This window comes from Solanum pennellii, chromosome 10 (assembly GCF_001406875.1).
Source record: "Solanum pennellii chromosome 10, SPENNV200".
Classification (NCBI taxonomy): domain Eukaryota; kingdom Viridiplantae; phylum Streptophyta; class Magnoliopsida; order Solanales; family Solanaceae; genus Solanum; species Solanum pennellii.
In genome coordinates, this window is record NC_028646.1 from 74,284,083 (window position 1) to 74,301,538 (window position 17,456).

The following is a 17,456-nucleotide window of genomic DNA, read 5'->3' on the forward strand; positions in this document are numbered from 1 at the left end:
CAAATTATACTTTTCTTCTGTTATTCACTACATGGTATCAGAGACATAGTCATAGATTGGCTAGTGGGTTTTATTTCAAGATCGGATTGGTGTAGATTCAACTAGTTTGTCTATATGAATTTTAGAGGCCATGTTAATGGATTGGGGATGGAGTTGTTGAATCAGTCAAATTACAAAGTATGAAAAACATGTATGCAATCATACATTGTAGGAGAGGATTTGTGGGATATTGTTAACGGGAATGACACAAGTCCTCCAGCTGACGGACTGAAAAATAACAGTGTATACAAGTAGTGGAAGAAGGTTAATGCGAAGGAGGAGTTCATTCTAAAGAGGACAATCTCCTCCAATTTATTTGATGACATTGTAAAGTATAAAACAGCTCACAAGATATGGAGGACCCTCGATCACTTGTTCAACAAAAAGATTGAAGCTCGCCTGCAGATATTGGAGAATGAATTGGCCAACACCACTCAAGGTAATCTTTCTATTTTCGAGTATTTTTTGAAGATTAAGAACTTATGTTCTGAGATATCTTTGTTGAATCCGAAAGAGGCTATTTCGGAAGCACGAATGAGAAGAATAGTCATTCGTGGATTAAACGTGAATACATTCTATTTGTGACGTCGATTCAAGGATGGGCTTAACAACCAACCTTGGAGGAATTTGAAAATTTATTGTCGTCACAGGAATTACTAGCCAAGCAGTTGGCTAGTATATTTGTCAAAGGAGAAGAAAATGCTCTGGTAGCCAACAAGAGGAACTTTAAAGGAAAAACAAGAAATATGCTACACTCTCGATCCTCAGGTGGATCACTCTCACCTAGAGAGAAGGAAGTCTTCTAACTATTATGGTAAGAAGCCTCTCAGATGTTATCATTGTGGAGAAATAGGGCATATAAAAAGATATTATTGAGCCAAGGAGAGCAATATGTCTCAAAAAGTTGTTGAAGAAGAAGAAGACTGGGAAAATTGTTTAGTAGCTGAGGCTCGAGCAATAGATGCTATGGTTTCCATCAACCTTGAAGAAAACCTGATCGAGGATTTAGAACATAATACAGTCGATTACGTGGAGAAGCAAGACAATGATGTCATCGATATGAAGCAACGAAATCTTGAAGATGTTCATACTGGGGATATGGTAGCTTTTATCAAATAAATCAAGGATATAGATTCTGAACAAATGTCTGGAGCTATGTATGTCGATGGTGACCTTTATGGAGAAAGTACTGAGGAAGATGTATGGGAAGTTGAAGTCTCTGATCAATCGTCAGTCATATCAAGGTTAGTCATTGGCTTAGATCAAATATTAGAAGCAAATGGAGAAAATGTTGATCAAATATATGGAGTAGCCGACCTTGAAGGCCAAATTTCAGGGGAAGCGATAGATGATATAACTTTCGAAACTTCTAAACATGATAAACAAGTAATTGAAGAGCTCGAAAGGAAATTTGATGGTGTATCCTACTATGGTGTTGAGGCTTCACAAGAAATAGATGACAATATCATCCTGACTCAGATGAAGGGGCTAATACTAATGAAATCTCTCAATATTATGGAGTTGCATCGGAAGAAACATGTTCCAAAATTTTGAGCATCGGAGTTCCGAACTTGTCCATCATAGATGTCTCTCCAGATAGTACAAATGTAGGGAAGTTAAGAAAAAGGGGGAGTCTAGGAACTCAGCGACGAGATAATTCACATGGCTCCTTCGATGATAAAAAATATTTATCATTTGAAGAAGGAAAAGGAGTACGGAAGAAAATGTTGAGATTTTCGCTAAGACATGGCTCAATGTTCGTTTGAGTTCTTCCACAACAAGTGTGGGGTAGTTTCCAAAAGTCACTTTAAGGGGGAGTGTGAAAAATGATAAAGTTGATTTTTGGAATATCATAGATTATTCTAGTATAGTTTCTAGAATAGTCTAGTGTTGAATCTAGAATAGTTATCTTCAAAAAATATCTAGATATTATAGGGTAGAAGATAAAGATCACTAGAATTTTCTTTATAGAAGTATCTAGAAGAATTTCTAGAACCATCCATGAACAAGTATAAATATGGGTTGTCTTGTACATTTGTAATCAACCCAAATCAAATAGTCTTCTTCTATACCAAAGTTCTTCTATCCAAAATACTTTTTCTCCCTTCTATCTCCCTCTTCCTAAGTTGAATCTACCGATCTTAGTTAACAATCTTGGGCTAGCAGAAGGCTTCCTGAATTATACTTTTCTTTTGCTATTCTATACCCCGGTGTTTCGGCACACTTTGAATAGATTTTGCTAGTGCAGATTTTCTACTGATACAGCATGCATCGTGATCCTAGGTAGTACAGATTTAGCTAGTCCTAGAATCTTGGAACAAATTTAGATAGTATAGATTTAGCTAGGGTAGATTTTGGTCTAGCCTTTTCCCCTCCTGTCAATGAAGGTCTAAGCTTTTGGTCAATCAATCCAATCTGATTTACAAGGCTTATGGATTAGTCTAGCGCTCCGGTTATAGATATTTCCGATAAACAAAAAACTATTCTATTACTTGAAAGGGAATAAAATTTCAACATTCTCTTTTCAATGGGTTTATGGTGTGAAGTATCATGCTCCTATTTATAAATTTTCTTGACGAACATCAAGTTGTTTTGAATAATTGCAAGTAAAATATGACTTGCTCTATTGGTTTTTATGTAGGACTCTTTTGATATCTTGTTTAGTGTTGCTTTTGTTGACCTTCTTTACAGTTATGCACTTGTTTTGTTCTTAACAACTATGTTGTTCGGATTCTTCAAAAAATATCAAGAGTTTGTGTCGGATTTGCTAAAAATAGTATATTTTTGGAGATTCTATCATGGGTATAACATCGAAATTTAACAAGATAGGTAGAATGAAAAATTATGTTAAAAATACGAGCCGTGTGACATAACTTTTGAACGAGGGAAGTTTTGCAAATTGTGTAAGATTTTTGAGAAATTTAACAAGATAGGTAGAATGAAGAGTGTGTCAAATTTATATGACCTATAAAGTGTAATGAAGTCGATATAATTTGTGAACAATGCAAAATTTAAAAGACTTAATACAAGGAACTAAAAAAGGGAAGAAAATCTACTAATTAAAGGAAATTACATGTAATTAACTTTGAAACTTATATCAATAAGAAATAAACTTCTACTATAGGAAAAATAAACATCCTAAAGATATAATATAGAACCATATAATAAAATTCCAAAATAAATACATATGAACAATTAAAAATATATATAGATAAAAGAGGTTTTTTTTTTGTTTTCACTCGATGTTCGGTACCTGCATTAGAATTCGACTAAATCCAAATTCGCAACGAAATGTCCCACATTAGGGGGGTAAAGCGCTCCCTGACAAGCAATTAGTATCGTCAAGCCGTAAAAATTATAGACAATAACAAAAATAGGTAGAATAAGGATCGTACTAAAATCATACGACCTACATAACTTGCAATCAAGTGTACGTAAATGTGGTAAGACTTGTGAATAATTTAACATATAATAAAATTGTGATTATGTAAATATGACAAGACTTCGGAACAGAAAAATAGTATAGTAGAATGAAAGATTAAATCGAAATCGATATTTTATCAATCCAACAAAATTTCTAACCAATTTAACAATATAACAACCTTAAATTATCCAATTCAAAACATGTTTTTTTTAAAAATAAAATATACAAAGCCAAGTAAGTAAAGTCATTGTAATAAATAAGTTTTAACAGACTTAACATGTATATAAGGAACTTAAAAAAGAAAGAAAATCAAAATAAAATCAACTACTATGATTAAAGGATATTACATCTAACATATATCAATGAGAAATAAACTCCTACTACCTAAGGAAAAGTAAACATCCTAATTAAAAGATCCAATAAAACCATATAATAAAATTCCCAAATATAAAACCTAATTTAATCATACTTTTGGATTATTGTTATTATTATTATCTATTACAATAATGTATCACATCTAAATGAGGTAATTCATTAAGATCAAAATCAAGAACTTTACTTGCATTTTGACTTGATGATTCTTCTTGATTATTTGTCAAATGGCTCCTTTGATGACCTCCAAGTGCTTGTCCAGTAGGAAAAATCTTGTCACAAAATTTGCACTTATGAACATTATTATTATTAGATCCATATTGATCATTAATAATAATGTTGCCATAATTATTGATTTCTTGATTTCCCAATTGACCATGATCTTGAGTATTATTATTATTCTCTTCATGATTTTTACCCTTAATTTCATTGATCGTGTTCTCAATACTAATCTGGAACTTGTTATGACTCGATCTGTGTCCACCTAGTGCTTGATGAGTCGCAAACATCTTTCCACACACATTACATTTGTATTTGACCTCCACTGATTTCTTGAGAACCGGGCTAGGGACCAAATCCTGGCCCTGTTCCAATTTGACTAGCTCCTTCTCCCTCTACCTCTTCTTGGTTTCTTCGCGATTCTTTTCTTTAGTATCATCAACAACAACCCCCTTTTTCTTAGATTTATCCTTCAAATCGTGAAAAGCAGCTTCTTTAGGAGCACTACCAACTGAATTGCTACTACTCATCATGACCTCTGACCTATTATTGTTGTTGTTGTTATTGTTCACGTCTCCATTGACTAAATTTATAAGCTGTTGAACCGCGTCATGTAGCTCCTTATCATCATCCATTATAGTACTACTTACACTCCTTTTTAGAGGGGATCTACCTCGTCTATCCTTCGCACCCCAATCCTTCAAAGGAGGTAGTTCAACCACATTAAAATGAACTCCTCCTCCTCCTCCTCCATCTTCTTCTTCTTCATCTCGAAGACTAGCAAAACGATCCTCAAAACCCTCATTCACATCCTCAAAACTAGCTTCATCAAAACCCTTACTTTTGGATATTTTTTTCCTAGGGGGTTTCATACCTCTCCATTCTCTATCACGATGACATCTCATATGTCCAAATAAAGATTTCTTAGATGGAAAATTCTTATGACAAATTTCACAACTTACAACCACATCTCCCATCTCTTCTTCTTCTTCGAGAACAACTTTTTCGTCGTCGTCATCATAATCATCAATTCTTGATCTTTTTATCAAAGATTTTTTCTTCTTCAAAGATTCTTCTAATCTTTGATTTGCTTGAACATGTGCACTACTCATATGTCCACCTAAAGCTTTTCCTGAGCTAAACTCTTTTCCACACTCACAACATGTATGATCTTTCTTTTGCTTCATCAACAACATGTTCTTTTCTTCATCTCCGCGACTTTCATCTCTATCTTTCTTGAGCTTAAGATTTATCTTCACCTTAAAATTACTTGAAGATAAACCTTTTTCACAAGATCAATTATTTTCATGATCATCTTCAACTTCCATTTTTGTGGAGTTGAGAAATCAAGAAAACAAGAGCTAAAATCAAGAAAAAGAGAGAAAAGCAATGAAACCCTAAAAGAAAAAGGGAAGACCAAATGGTTAGTAAAAGAGTAAGGGAGTATAAGAGACATAAAAGATATGGTAAGTGAGTAGGATTATAGAATTAAAAAAAAATTAAAAAAATTAAATTAAATATTTGAGTAATATGGAAAGTAAGTAAATTTCATTTATAGAAAATTCACATCCCAAAATTCAAGCTCGGAAAGTTAGCTACTTTGTAAGACGTATAAATGAAGAATATAGAGTATATCCTTTAACACAAAACCTTTTTATTTGGTTTCCTACTAGGTGCTCGGTATCAGTAATAGGACGCTCGACTAATTCAAATTTGCACTATCTAGGTTTCTTTATAGAGATTAAACAGGATTAACCATTCATTATCGAGATTCGTTTTCATATTTAAGGCTCGAACTCGAGAGTAAGTGGCGAAATAAAAATCTCGAGATTTTATATATATATGTGTGTGTGTGTGTGTGTGTGAGCGCGTGCGTGCGTGCGTGCGTGCGTGTGTGTGTGTGTGTGTGTGTGTGTGTGAATAATATTTCTTAATTTTTATACTTCGTAGAATTTTCTATATAAATAATATAATTTTTCGATAAAATATGTACTAGGTAACACAATATATTCTTGTTTGATAACTTATGCATAATTTTAAAAGAAAATTATACTATTAGGTCGGATAAATGACAACTACAAATTAATCACCATGAATAAAAATAAAAAAATTAAAAAAACTACTGACTTAAAATTTAAAATTTAAAATTCTTATATTATAGTAGTGTATATATGTTAGATATTTAAAGTATAATTCCTAAGAGTCCAAATTATGCAGGATTTGTGCCAACAAAAATATGTGTCCTCTCTGTATAATTATCCCACAAAAGGACAAACATCGTAAATTTCTGGAAAATAATAATTTTCAGTTTATTTTTTCCTCATTTAAAATCATGCAAATAATTAAGTGTAGCAGAGAAGATGAAGATTGCTATAAGGAAAGAAAGTAGACAATCAAGTAACCTTACAAACCTAAAGCAAGCAAGAACAAGATTGAGAGAAATATTATAAAGAAAGAACGAGGAAAGAAATAAACTATGTAGAGAGACCAAATAATGCCAAGTGCTGAAAAGGTTTACCCGGAGAAGGAAGAAGGGGGACAACACATAACACCTTCAAAAATGAATTAGGTGAAACTAGGGCCTAATGTGTGTGATATGAAGTCTTGAAGTCATAAGATGATTTAAAATGATGTTTGAGGAAATTTCTAAAGATTTTGGTGAAGTTAGAAGTCAAACATCAAGGGACGACCAAGAGTTCGACGACTAGTCACCTATGTGTCTTATGTGTTTTCATGTTCTTATAAGTAAGTAATGAGTTTATGAGGTCCTTAAATGATTGGTAATAGTGTTTAGAGTCATAATGTTGAGTTTGGTAAGGTTTGGAGGTCAAACGTCCAAGAACGTTCGGTGACGTTCGAAAGATAGCCTTTAGACGTCTTTGTTATTTTGGATGTGTTATATCATGTTGCGTGGCTTATTTGATGTTGTACTTGTTTGGAGATATTCCTAATACCTATACGTACGTGTTTAGAGTTTTAACGTCCGGTTACGACTTCACCTAGGACCCACAAGGGGCCTTAGAAGGAGGACCCCAGGTTGGAGCTCAACATTGCCAGACAGTGGCAAGCGACTGCCTGGAACGATGGTCAATCGACCAGACAACTGCCCATTGATGGGTGGCGTTGATGGATCCATGTAGTCTGAAGGTTGAGGATCTGTAGAAGCAACCAACTAACCCCATCGACGGTGGTCTCACCTACGGACCGTGGATGCTAGGGCGTCAATGGTGCTGAAAAATCTTCCAGCTTTCTTTTAGGACTTGGGGGGTTTTGAAAAAATTCACCCCAAGTCTTATAAAATTGGAGGACGGTTATTTTAGGTGTTTATGATTATTTTAAGAGTATATAAGTCATAAAAATCTCATTTAAACCCTAGCACCTAGATCAAAACTCATTCTCTCCAAAAGTTTCTTCAAAAACCTCCAAGAGAGCTCAAGGTGAAGATAGAGCTTGAAGATGGATCTTCAATGGAGTTTCTTCTTCAATTATAATTGGATTCTTCTAAGAAGGTATAGTAGTTCTTCATCTAAGGCTTTTTATCACCTTAGAGTCAATTTTAAAGATGATTTGCAAAGATTGCGAAAAGATGAAAAAGTTCAATTTCTACTCTAAGTCTTGGGTTCTTGCATGAAACGTTTTGTAACCTTAGGATATGATATTACTGATGTATAATTTATTTTTCCAATGAAATTCTCCATGAACCCTTGAACTTCTCAAATCTCTCAATTTGACTAAAATATGGGTTATGTGATCATGCTTTGATATTATTGAATTCATGTGTAGATTGTTATGGACTCTTGATTTATGTATAGATTATCATTGTATGGTTTATAGGCTGTTTCAATTTGATCAACTGAGTATTGTATATTCTTCGATCCATTGAATATTAAGCTTATTGAATTGATATTGACTTAAGGCTTATGAATTCTAGTGTAGTTTTCTATGGGCTATTGAATGATATAAGAATTGTATTCAGTTGATGTCTAATTGATCTTAGATTGATTAATCTATATTGAATTGACCTAGATTCATTGAGTATTATAGTTTATGTATTGAATTGATGTTCATGACCATGGGTAAGGGTCTTATGTTATTGAGTTGGATGATTTAGCTTTGGATTGAAGTGGTGAGATTGAATGGGTGGTATGCTGCCCAAAATCTATTAATATTATGCATAGCTTTTTTGTTACAATAATGATTGGTATGGTACACTTATGGTGGCGATGCTATGTGAATGATATGACCTTGTCATTGTTACTTTATGTATTGTGATGATCATGACCTTGTCAGCACTACTTCAAGTATTAAGATGATTTGTGTAGTTGATTTATGTGAAGTATGAGCATATTAATCTACATGTGATCAATGTGAAAGTATGTGTTCTTCTATTGATATTAGGTGATCATGTTAGACTATGACTATGTCTTTGTATGTGTAGTGTTAGAGTTGATGCATGATTGTTCCTACTTGACTATATGAGTCAATGATGGTTATATTGATAATGTTATAGTAATGTATAGGATGACATAAAGATGATAAGGGTCATTCTTAAGTGCTTCAAAGAATGATATGCTATATGAAAGAAAGTAAAGTATGGTGTGTCTTGTTTTGGTAAACTTGTGTCGCTTACTTGATATATGTATGAAGATATATGAATATGAGATGTCTTGACTAGGTAAGCTTACTGCACCCTTCTAATGTATGAATTAATGATATGTGAGACCTTAAATGATGTTAAGAAGGTCATGTACATGGAACCTTAAACCTAGTGATAAGGTTATGAACATTGAAGTCGATATTAGTAATGGTATCCTTCATGTAATGAATGATGGACTTAAGTTTGATTGGATGGAAAGACATCATATTATCCTTAGGAAATTCATTATGAGTTATCTATGTCGTCATTGAAAGGTAGCCCTAGAGGATCTCTTTAGTTGGGTAAATGTAATTGGGTTATGAACTTGATATGGAATCCCTTTATATGAACCTTTAACGTAAATGAATCTATGAGAACAAAGGCTAGCACCGAGTGAATATGTTACGGGAAGTAGCTCTACTTGAGAAGGAAACTAGAGTACAATATAGCTCTACTTGAGAATGAGTCTAGAGTGCAAAAAAGCCCTTCATATTCCTTAACCATGTGTCTACAAGGGATGTGTCCTAGTTCTACCCTTGGAAAGTAAAACACCCTCATCGGAGTAGGTTAGAACTCCGGATTCCATGTTTAGCTATCATGGTCTATGTCGGTTATTGCCTAGTTTCGTCATATGGGAAACCTACCAGCATTAGGGAAGTTCTATGAAGTATAGGTGGTGGTATGGGACACTATCTATACATTGCACAACAGGCTTTAATAATGCTAGTTAGAGTCCCTAGGTCTTGTCCAAGACCATACTTGAATGTCCTTAGGTGATGAATGAGTCTTAAATGAAGTAAGGAATGTAATGACTTAAGTTCAGAAAGTATATTAAATGAATAAGTACTTATGTTGAGTAGTTAAGGGTTTTCTAGTTAAGGTGTGAAGGGGTTATAGGAATGGTCACTTCGTATTTTACCTAGATAAGTCTTAAGAATGACTTTAGTTAGGGAAGTTGGTTGATTATGTAAAAATGATCCAAACTAAGGTAGTCTTAAGGATTACTTAGGTAATCTTGAAGATGTCAATCATGGATGTTATCTTCTTAATTTACTTGAGTAATTCTTTCGATAACCTTTGGATGGGAGAATGTCATGTTATATGTATGTTGTTGTATTAAGTGAGATCGATTCTATCTTAGATAGTCTATAGGATCTCTTAAGTGTGTGTGTGTAAGGGATTGTATGGGCGGTCGCTTCACAACTCACTCAAGCGAGACTTAGAATCACCTTAGGTAGGATAATTTCATGTTCATATGTTGGTGCATTGTAAGTGTGTATATCTCATTATAAGTGGTCTTAAGGATCATTTAGGTGTGCCTAGAGAGGGTGTATGGGCGGTCTCTCTTTATCTTACTTAAGTGAGTCTGAGGATAACTTTTAGTGAGAGGATTGCATGCTAGGAAGTGCTCTATGTGAAGTTGATAGGCTTCACTGTAACAGTGAAGGAGTTTACTGTAACAATGAATTTTCTTACTGTAAAGTTGTTCTAAAAATGTGATAAATTGCTTAAATGATTTCTTATGTGTTTCTAAGGTGTTGATTGTTGTTATTATGCTTATAGTATGATGTTTTAATCAAAAATTCATGAAAAGCATGTTATTTATTAAATGTCCCTTTTTCATGGTTTTTGGATGCTTCCATACTTAATGCATCTAATGTGATAACCCCTTATTTTCCCTTTTTGACTAAAGTCTAGGGAATTGGAAGTCTTAATATGCCATGGAGGATGGATAAGTTTCTAAGGGTTGAAGATGAAGTATTGGTGAGTCCTCATCGATTCGAGGACAATATCCCCATGTTCCTTTATGTCTTAGTCTTTATTTTATGGCTTGTATGGGCTTAGTCCCAAGGGTTGTATACTCCAAAGTTTAGATGGTTCAATGAGATGTTGTAAAGGTTTAATGTTTAAAATGAAAGTCTTTCGCTTGCGTCATGATTATGGAAAGAGTTCTTCGTGTGTGAAGAAAGTTTTCAATTCTTACTCATTTTACAATGTTTTATTATGCAATGAATGATAGGAGTGGATTTAATGAGACTTCTTGAAGTCTCATTTTCCATGTGGCGACTCAAGGATGCTCTAACTTCTAGGGTGTACTTGCGGGTCGTTAAATCGCAGTAGAGGAAGCCACTTAAGCTTTTATTTTTTAATGAATCAAGGGCATAAATGGAAAAAATAAAGGAAATATATGAATGTTGGCTTGTGGTGGCGCCATGTCACTGGGTTGGTTGTGGGTTTTCTTTTATATATATATATATACACACACACACACACTCTTTACTTTACTAGGAGTTTCTCTAACTAACAACTATATACTCTTTACTAGGAGTTTCTCTAACTGTTTACCATCAATATGAGCCTCATGATGATACAACATCTTACTCATATTTCCAAAGTCGTTCTATACCTTGTCGGAGTATAGAACGCAACTTTATTGATGGATTCACTAAAAATCATGTTACATGAATGAAATAAGTAGCATACCTGTAAACTCAAAGGGCTAGTTACTGTAACATCCCGTATTAAAAACAGACTATCGACGGACCGTAGTCTAATCTACGACCCAACTGTGCATCTGTTGTTTGCCACTGAAACTCTCCCAAAAAGTCAGACCAGAAAATGGACTAAGTGTCGATCCACGGGCAGATTTATGGTCTTTAAGTCAGACTACGGTCTGTGGTCTATGTTAGTGGATTGAGACTCAAGTTACCCAACCTCTGACATGAACTACGAATGACCAGCACGAACCGTCGTTCAATCTACGGTCCGTAGGTCTGAGCGTAGGTGAAAGTGAGAAGTCAGTTAGGGGAGAAATGATGTTGGGTCAACTTAAAATTGTCATAATTTTTAGCACAAAATGAATCAGGTGCCATATGACCTATGAAATGATATAAAATTGAATTATCTTTCTGTAGACACCTATTTTGCTAAAATCTAACCTCCGAGTAAAAAGTTATGCCCTTTTTAGTGAAGGCCTGTCGAGCATACCCAAACGACGGACCGTCAGTCGAGGTCGTCGTTTGGTCCGACAGCAAAATTTCCAGGGGTCTTTTGGTCTTTTCCTAGTTCATTTAACCCCTAAGATACGTCGTTTAAGTCCTAAATCATCAGATTTTAGTCAGCTTAAGCCTAGAAACATAACAAGAACTTACCTAATTCAAAATCAAAAATAAAAACTTAGAAAATTAGAAGCAAGAACGGAGAAAAAGGTCAAGAACCCTAGTTCAAGAACGCAACAAGGTTCCATCAGTTCCAGCCCCGAAATCTAAATATTTCTCCGTGGATTTCATCACCAGGTATGTGGGATTTCACCAGTGAATCCCTTTCACCCATTAGATCCCTAGTTTTCAGTCAGTTCTTGATTCTCTTATCATGATTAAACCTAGGGTTTCTAGAATTACGGTAGATCATCACGACTTAGTTAGATATATGTTCCAAATTAGATTGTAAAGTTATTATTCAGTTTATCACATTAATTTCAGAACCCTAGCTATGTATTTCTTTAGTTCTTGAATTACACATGCTAGGTCAGATATTTCAGTTACTTCAGATATACATGCCTAAGTTATTAATGCATAATTATCAGATAAATTATTTCATTCTCAGTTTGCATGTTCAGTTTTGAGATATCCAGTATTTACAAAAATTCAGTCATAATTTCTTAATATTTAATTAATTGGGAGTAGCATAATATCGAGTTGGACTAGGGTTCAGCGTACCCAAATAGTACCAGAACTACTACCCAAGTAGGTTGTAAGTCCCCTACGTGGGCATCAACTTAGTGATCACGCCACCATGGCTTTATACCTCTTACAAGGTATATTGGGTCCTCACGATGGGGCGTATATATCAGACTCCACACTTAACTCATATGATTTTATTATCGGTTATTAGTAGCCCTCACAGTTCAGTCAGACTCTATTGTATTGACCATATTTACAGTTCGGTTAGTATTTAGTCTCAACATGTTATAAATTTGGTCATTGCATCCAGTTAGCTCAGAATTCAGTATATCATGTTCATAACATTATACTTGCTTTTATACTTGTTCAATTTTTCTTTATTTCAGCTTTACTCTATCCTACATGCTAAATATCTTTCAAGTACTGACGCTACGTGCGTTTCATCTTCTCGTGATGTAGGTTCAGGTTTTTAGCATTCATATCACACTTAGATCAATTTCTAATCTCCAGTTCAGCAGAATCAGTGGTGAGTCTTCATTCTCCGAGGACAAGAGTCATGAGTTCATTTAAGTCTTTTAGTCATTTTGTTTCAGTTTTTGCTAGACTTAGTTGGGCTTGTCTCAGCATTTTTAGTCAGTCAGAGTCTATTTTCAGACATAGTTAGTTTCAGCTTAGTATTGAGTTAATAACTTCTTTGCATTAAAATCATCAGTTTTTCATATATCTCAGTTTTAGCATATGTGTATTATCCATCTTTTCATCTTTATTATGATTTAGCTTTCGCATTAGTTTATTATCTTTAGTATGCTCATGATCATGCCAGTAGGGTTAGCTTTGGATCACTTGTGGTCCTTGATCCCGTGTCCGCATATCGGGGGTAGCTCGGGGCGTGACAGTTACCTGGAAATAATTTCCAACATATACTTCATAAAAAATATTATCTCGATCAAAGAAAAAAATTCCGAATCTTACAGTTTACTGGCAATAACAATATATTTTTCCAAATAAGTAGAAAAATAAAAAAATATATGTATTGTAAGTGCTAACTGTGTCAAAGCATTTGGCTCTCTGCATAAATGCTGACAATAGGGAAGACAACAATGCATGACACTGGTAAAAAAAAAAGTGCTCATAAATGCAGGAAGCAGAAATGAGCTGAAGGATACATAACAATCTGGTTCATATAATTTTTTTTATTTAAACACCTCTATTGAAACTTTAACTGATGATCATAATCGAGTCATAAAATAAAGAGACCATAGTAAATGTTGGATGATTTACAAAAACCAACTATATGTAATATAATTATAGCATAGACAATCTATCAACAACACCTCTATTGTACAAAATCAAGATCCTTCAAAAATCAAGAAGCACGCCTTTGGCCCTCAAGCGGTTGAACATTAATTGCAACTTCAGGAAAAATGAGTAATTGGTGATAAACACATAGTTTTTTTGTTTGTTCTACAATTAATACTAATTTAATGTATCTTAATATGCAAGGGATAACATTCTTATTATAATCATGTTAGTTATGTTGATATCACTGTAGGTTCAAGCTAGACATTTATAAAAAGAGGAAAATGTTTTTACTTTACAAATAAAAAGGAGCATTTTATGAGTTAACATCTAGAGAATATAGTTTTCTTGGAGGAAATCATTCGCTAAATATTCTTTAAGAGTTGTTATACATATCAAAAAGATAAAAGGAAAAAATATACATGTATAATTGAATGATAATATATTCATATGAATAGAGAAGAGAATTATGTGGTCTAGCGGTAATGAAGGAATGAAATATGTAAAAAGATATAATGCATATATCACAAAAACTACCAAAAAGAAAAGTAGAACAATTATCCCTTGTAAATTGGGATAAACTGGAGAGTACATAATTTATTGTACATTTACCGAGTTTGAATTAGAGTTGTAGTTCAACACTACCTATAAAAGATCAATAGGATCAAAAGAAATGCAAATATCTATGTCGGTACTTTTTGTGTTGTGCCATTAGGCTCTACGTTCTAACTTATTAAAACAGAAAGGAACAAAAAATATTTTAGAAAAATTACTATGAGGAAGATCAGTTAGAGTTAACATTTCAAATTTATTGACTTAATTTTAATCATCTCAGAATAGTAAATATGATGTGGGAGCTTGCTTGAAAAGAAAGTGTAACAACGTAATTTACTAATTCAAATAACATGCAGGGTGTGCACTAAAATATATCCATTTCAAGACAACATACATGAACCCTACTATGAACGTGAGAAGAAAACCTCAAAATCACATGTTACCTATTCAATCATCGAATAGCTATTGTGCAGACTACCATAATGTATCCTTCATTTAGTACTCTAAATGGTGTTTAAATGGTGTTTTTATGCTAACTTTTGCCGGCAATTAACCTTAAGCCACTAAAAAAAGTAACCCAATAACAATTATTAGTATAGTTTAAAAGACCAAAAACCCTCTTCAATCAAATTTTAAATTTATTCTCGAATTCCGAAGTACTCCATCTATCTTTCTCCATTTTATCTGAAGCAGTGGATTGAATTGAAGCTCCCTTCCATGGCTACGATGGATTTGATTGAAGTACGAATCAATTTTTGTTTCTTCCTGCTCGATTTTAAGCGCACAACAAGATGTAATCTCTCTTTCTCTTTCTTTCCGCTTGATTTCTCTTTCTCGATCTCTCAGTCTCTCATTTCTGCCGGTAAGCGCACAACAAGATAAACTTGAGTTTGATTTCATTAGCTTCGTATAGCTTTGAGGAAAACATAACTGGAAAAAATTGAGTATATTTAGCAGATTCTGTTTCTTCTATATTTAGCTTGAGAAAACGATGTGCAATTCATCTCAGGGTCAGTAGTTGTGGTGAGGTAAGTATAAATTGTTATTTGAAACTTGTTTTGAACACTTCACTCTAGAACCCTAATTGAGTTCTATCATTTCCAGATAAGAGAGAAGATTTTTATTTATTGCGAAAATGTATATCTGATGTTTCAATTGGGTTACTTATTGAGGAACTGACTGAAGTAGTGATACCTCTTGCTAGAGATTTTTTTTCACATTAATTGATGAATGCATATCGTTTGATTTGCATCCGCATTGTCATTTCCTCCCACGTATAGCTTGTTTTCAGTTTTTTAATGATTAGTTAGCTCTAGGTAGTTTTATTTTGCAGATGACTACCACAACTAAATGGGGGAAATCAGCTGGTAGTCTCTCAATATATCATCTTTCATTATGTTCAGAGTTATAAGCTTTCTGTTATATCATTCGTGTAGATGATACCTAGAACATGTCTCAACATCTACCTCTCAAAAGGAAAATAAATAAAGGAACTACCTAAGAGAGACCGAATCAACTTTTCTCTTGCACAAGCCTAAAGTTTTGGCACTGCGATGGCTGATCTTCCTTCACATAAAATAAATGGGAAAATTGTTCCTTTTTTAGCACAACTTCACATTGACAACTTCCTATGAATATGGTTGATTCTCATTAACTGAAGGGAGGAAGTTTGGTACCTTACTACTGGAGGTGTAGACATAAAATACATATTCAACAAATTTTTATTATAGGAAGGAAACACAACTTTGCACTTTCCCTTGGTAATAAAATACATATAAAAGATCTCGTGAATGAAATACTTCTCCATAAATGTAAACTTGTGAGATATGGAGAGTCTTGCCCAAATACCTTTCTAGATCTGCCAAGTGTCAATAATATACTAAAACTTTTTGCAGTCAAACGATGGTTGTGTTGCACAAACTGTTTTATCATGAATCTCTTTTGGAAAGTTGTACCTATTGGAGGTGAATTCAGGTAAATGGTTGTTTAGTATCAGATTGCATTCGCTTAGAAACTGTGCTAACAGAAGCTTAGACACTTCGCTATTTGGTAAGTGGTTCCAACTATGGTATCTATTTGGCAAGTAGTTTCAACTATAGTCTCTCTCGTAAGCTTAGACGTGGTTAACGGAAGCTTCATGATAAAACAAGTTGTGTTACTAGTCTGATATTTCAAAATTCCTCCAATAGAAGGTGAGTGCACATCAACTATTTGAAGCTGCTGCACTTTATTTTTATTTTCGGTCAAATTTTTGCTACTTCTCTCAAGCTTCTGCTATTTATTTTCGTGATTGTGTTAATGTGTTATCGTAAAGTAACTTTTGATAATATTGTAATGATCCGTGGAAACCTCCCTCCTTTTCCACTATCACAGATATACTGAAAATCTCTCACTTTTTTGCATCTTTCCACTTCCCATTACAGTATAATAAAACTAATTTTCTTCTTCTGCAGGGCAGAGCGATGGAAGCTGGAGAAATCAACTAGAGTTTGCTTAGAATTGGTCGTTTTATAAATGTTTTAGTTGAACACTCCGGTTCAATCCAGTCCTATGTTTATTATAGAGTGCTTTTAGTTCTTGCAGCATTTCAGAATAGGTATTGTTCTAGTGTTACTTCCAGAGCTCTATAACATATTCTATTCCGTCAAATCAGTTTGAGTCAGTCTTTATGACCTGGCTAATATGGTGCCAACATTAGCAAAATTCTATCATGAAGCCAGTGAATCTTATGAACAAGCTTGCACACGCCATATCAATGTGATTATATTCTATGTAAGCTTCCCTATATCTTGCTTCTTTATTTTGTAATGGTTTCTTTGTTGCTTTTATTGTTACTAGTACTTCTCAAGGTCCAAGTCTTTCTGATGATATACCTTAAAACCTGTACTTCCGCAGCAATTTGAGCAACTTTTTCAGTTTGTTCGAAGAATCGAGGATTGGATGTACACAATCCCGCCTGAAGAGGTTAGGTTATATTTTTTTTTTTCATCTAAGCTTCTCCTCAGTTACAGAATTTATTGTCGGCTCTCCTCTTAAGGATATCTTAATTTTCCTTGTATGAGGACAATATTGCTTGTTAATTAGTTTCCTGCTTTGTTATTAAGTTGATGCAAATTTGAACCACTACATGACATTAAATTACCAATACTGGAATAAAGTTCTAATCTCTTTTGCAGATGGAACTTTAGGTTTGCATTACTGACATTTTAAGTTGACACTGAGCAAAAAT

At 33.9% G+C, this 17,456-nt stretch overlaps 1 long non-coding RNA gene and 1 pseudogene across 1 annotated transcript; one reads left to right on the forward strand and one right to left on the reverse strand.

Moving 5' to 3' along the window:
- Positions 1-3,954: 3,954 nt before the first annotated feature.
- LOC114074300 lies at positions 3,955-5,382 on the reverse strand (annotated as a pseudogene).
- Positions 5,383-16,805: 11,423 nt separating this feature from the next.
- On the forward strand, positions 16,806-17,200 carry LOC107001912. Its single transcript, XR_001454483.2, has 3 exons — positions 16,806-16,823; positions 16,891-16,999; positions 17,123-17,200. It is a non-coding gene; the product is annotated as an uncharacterized LOC107001912 (long non-coding RNA).
- Positions 17,201-17,456: the final 256 nt, after the last annotated feature.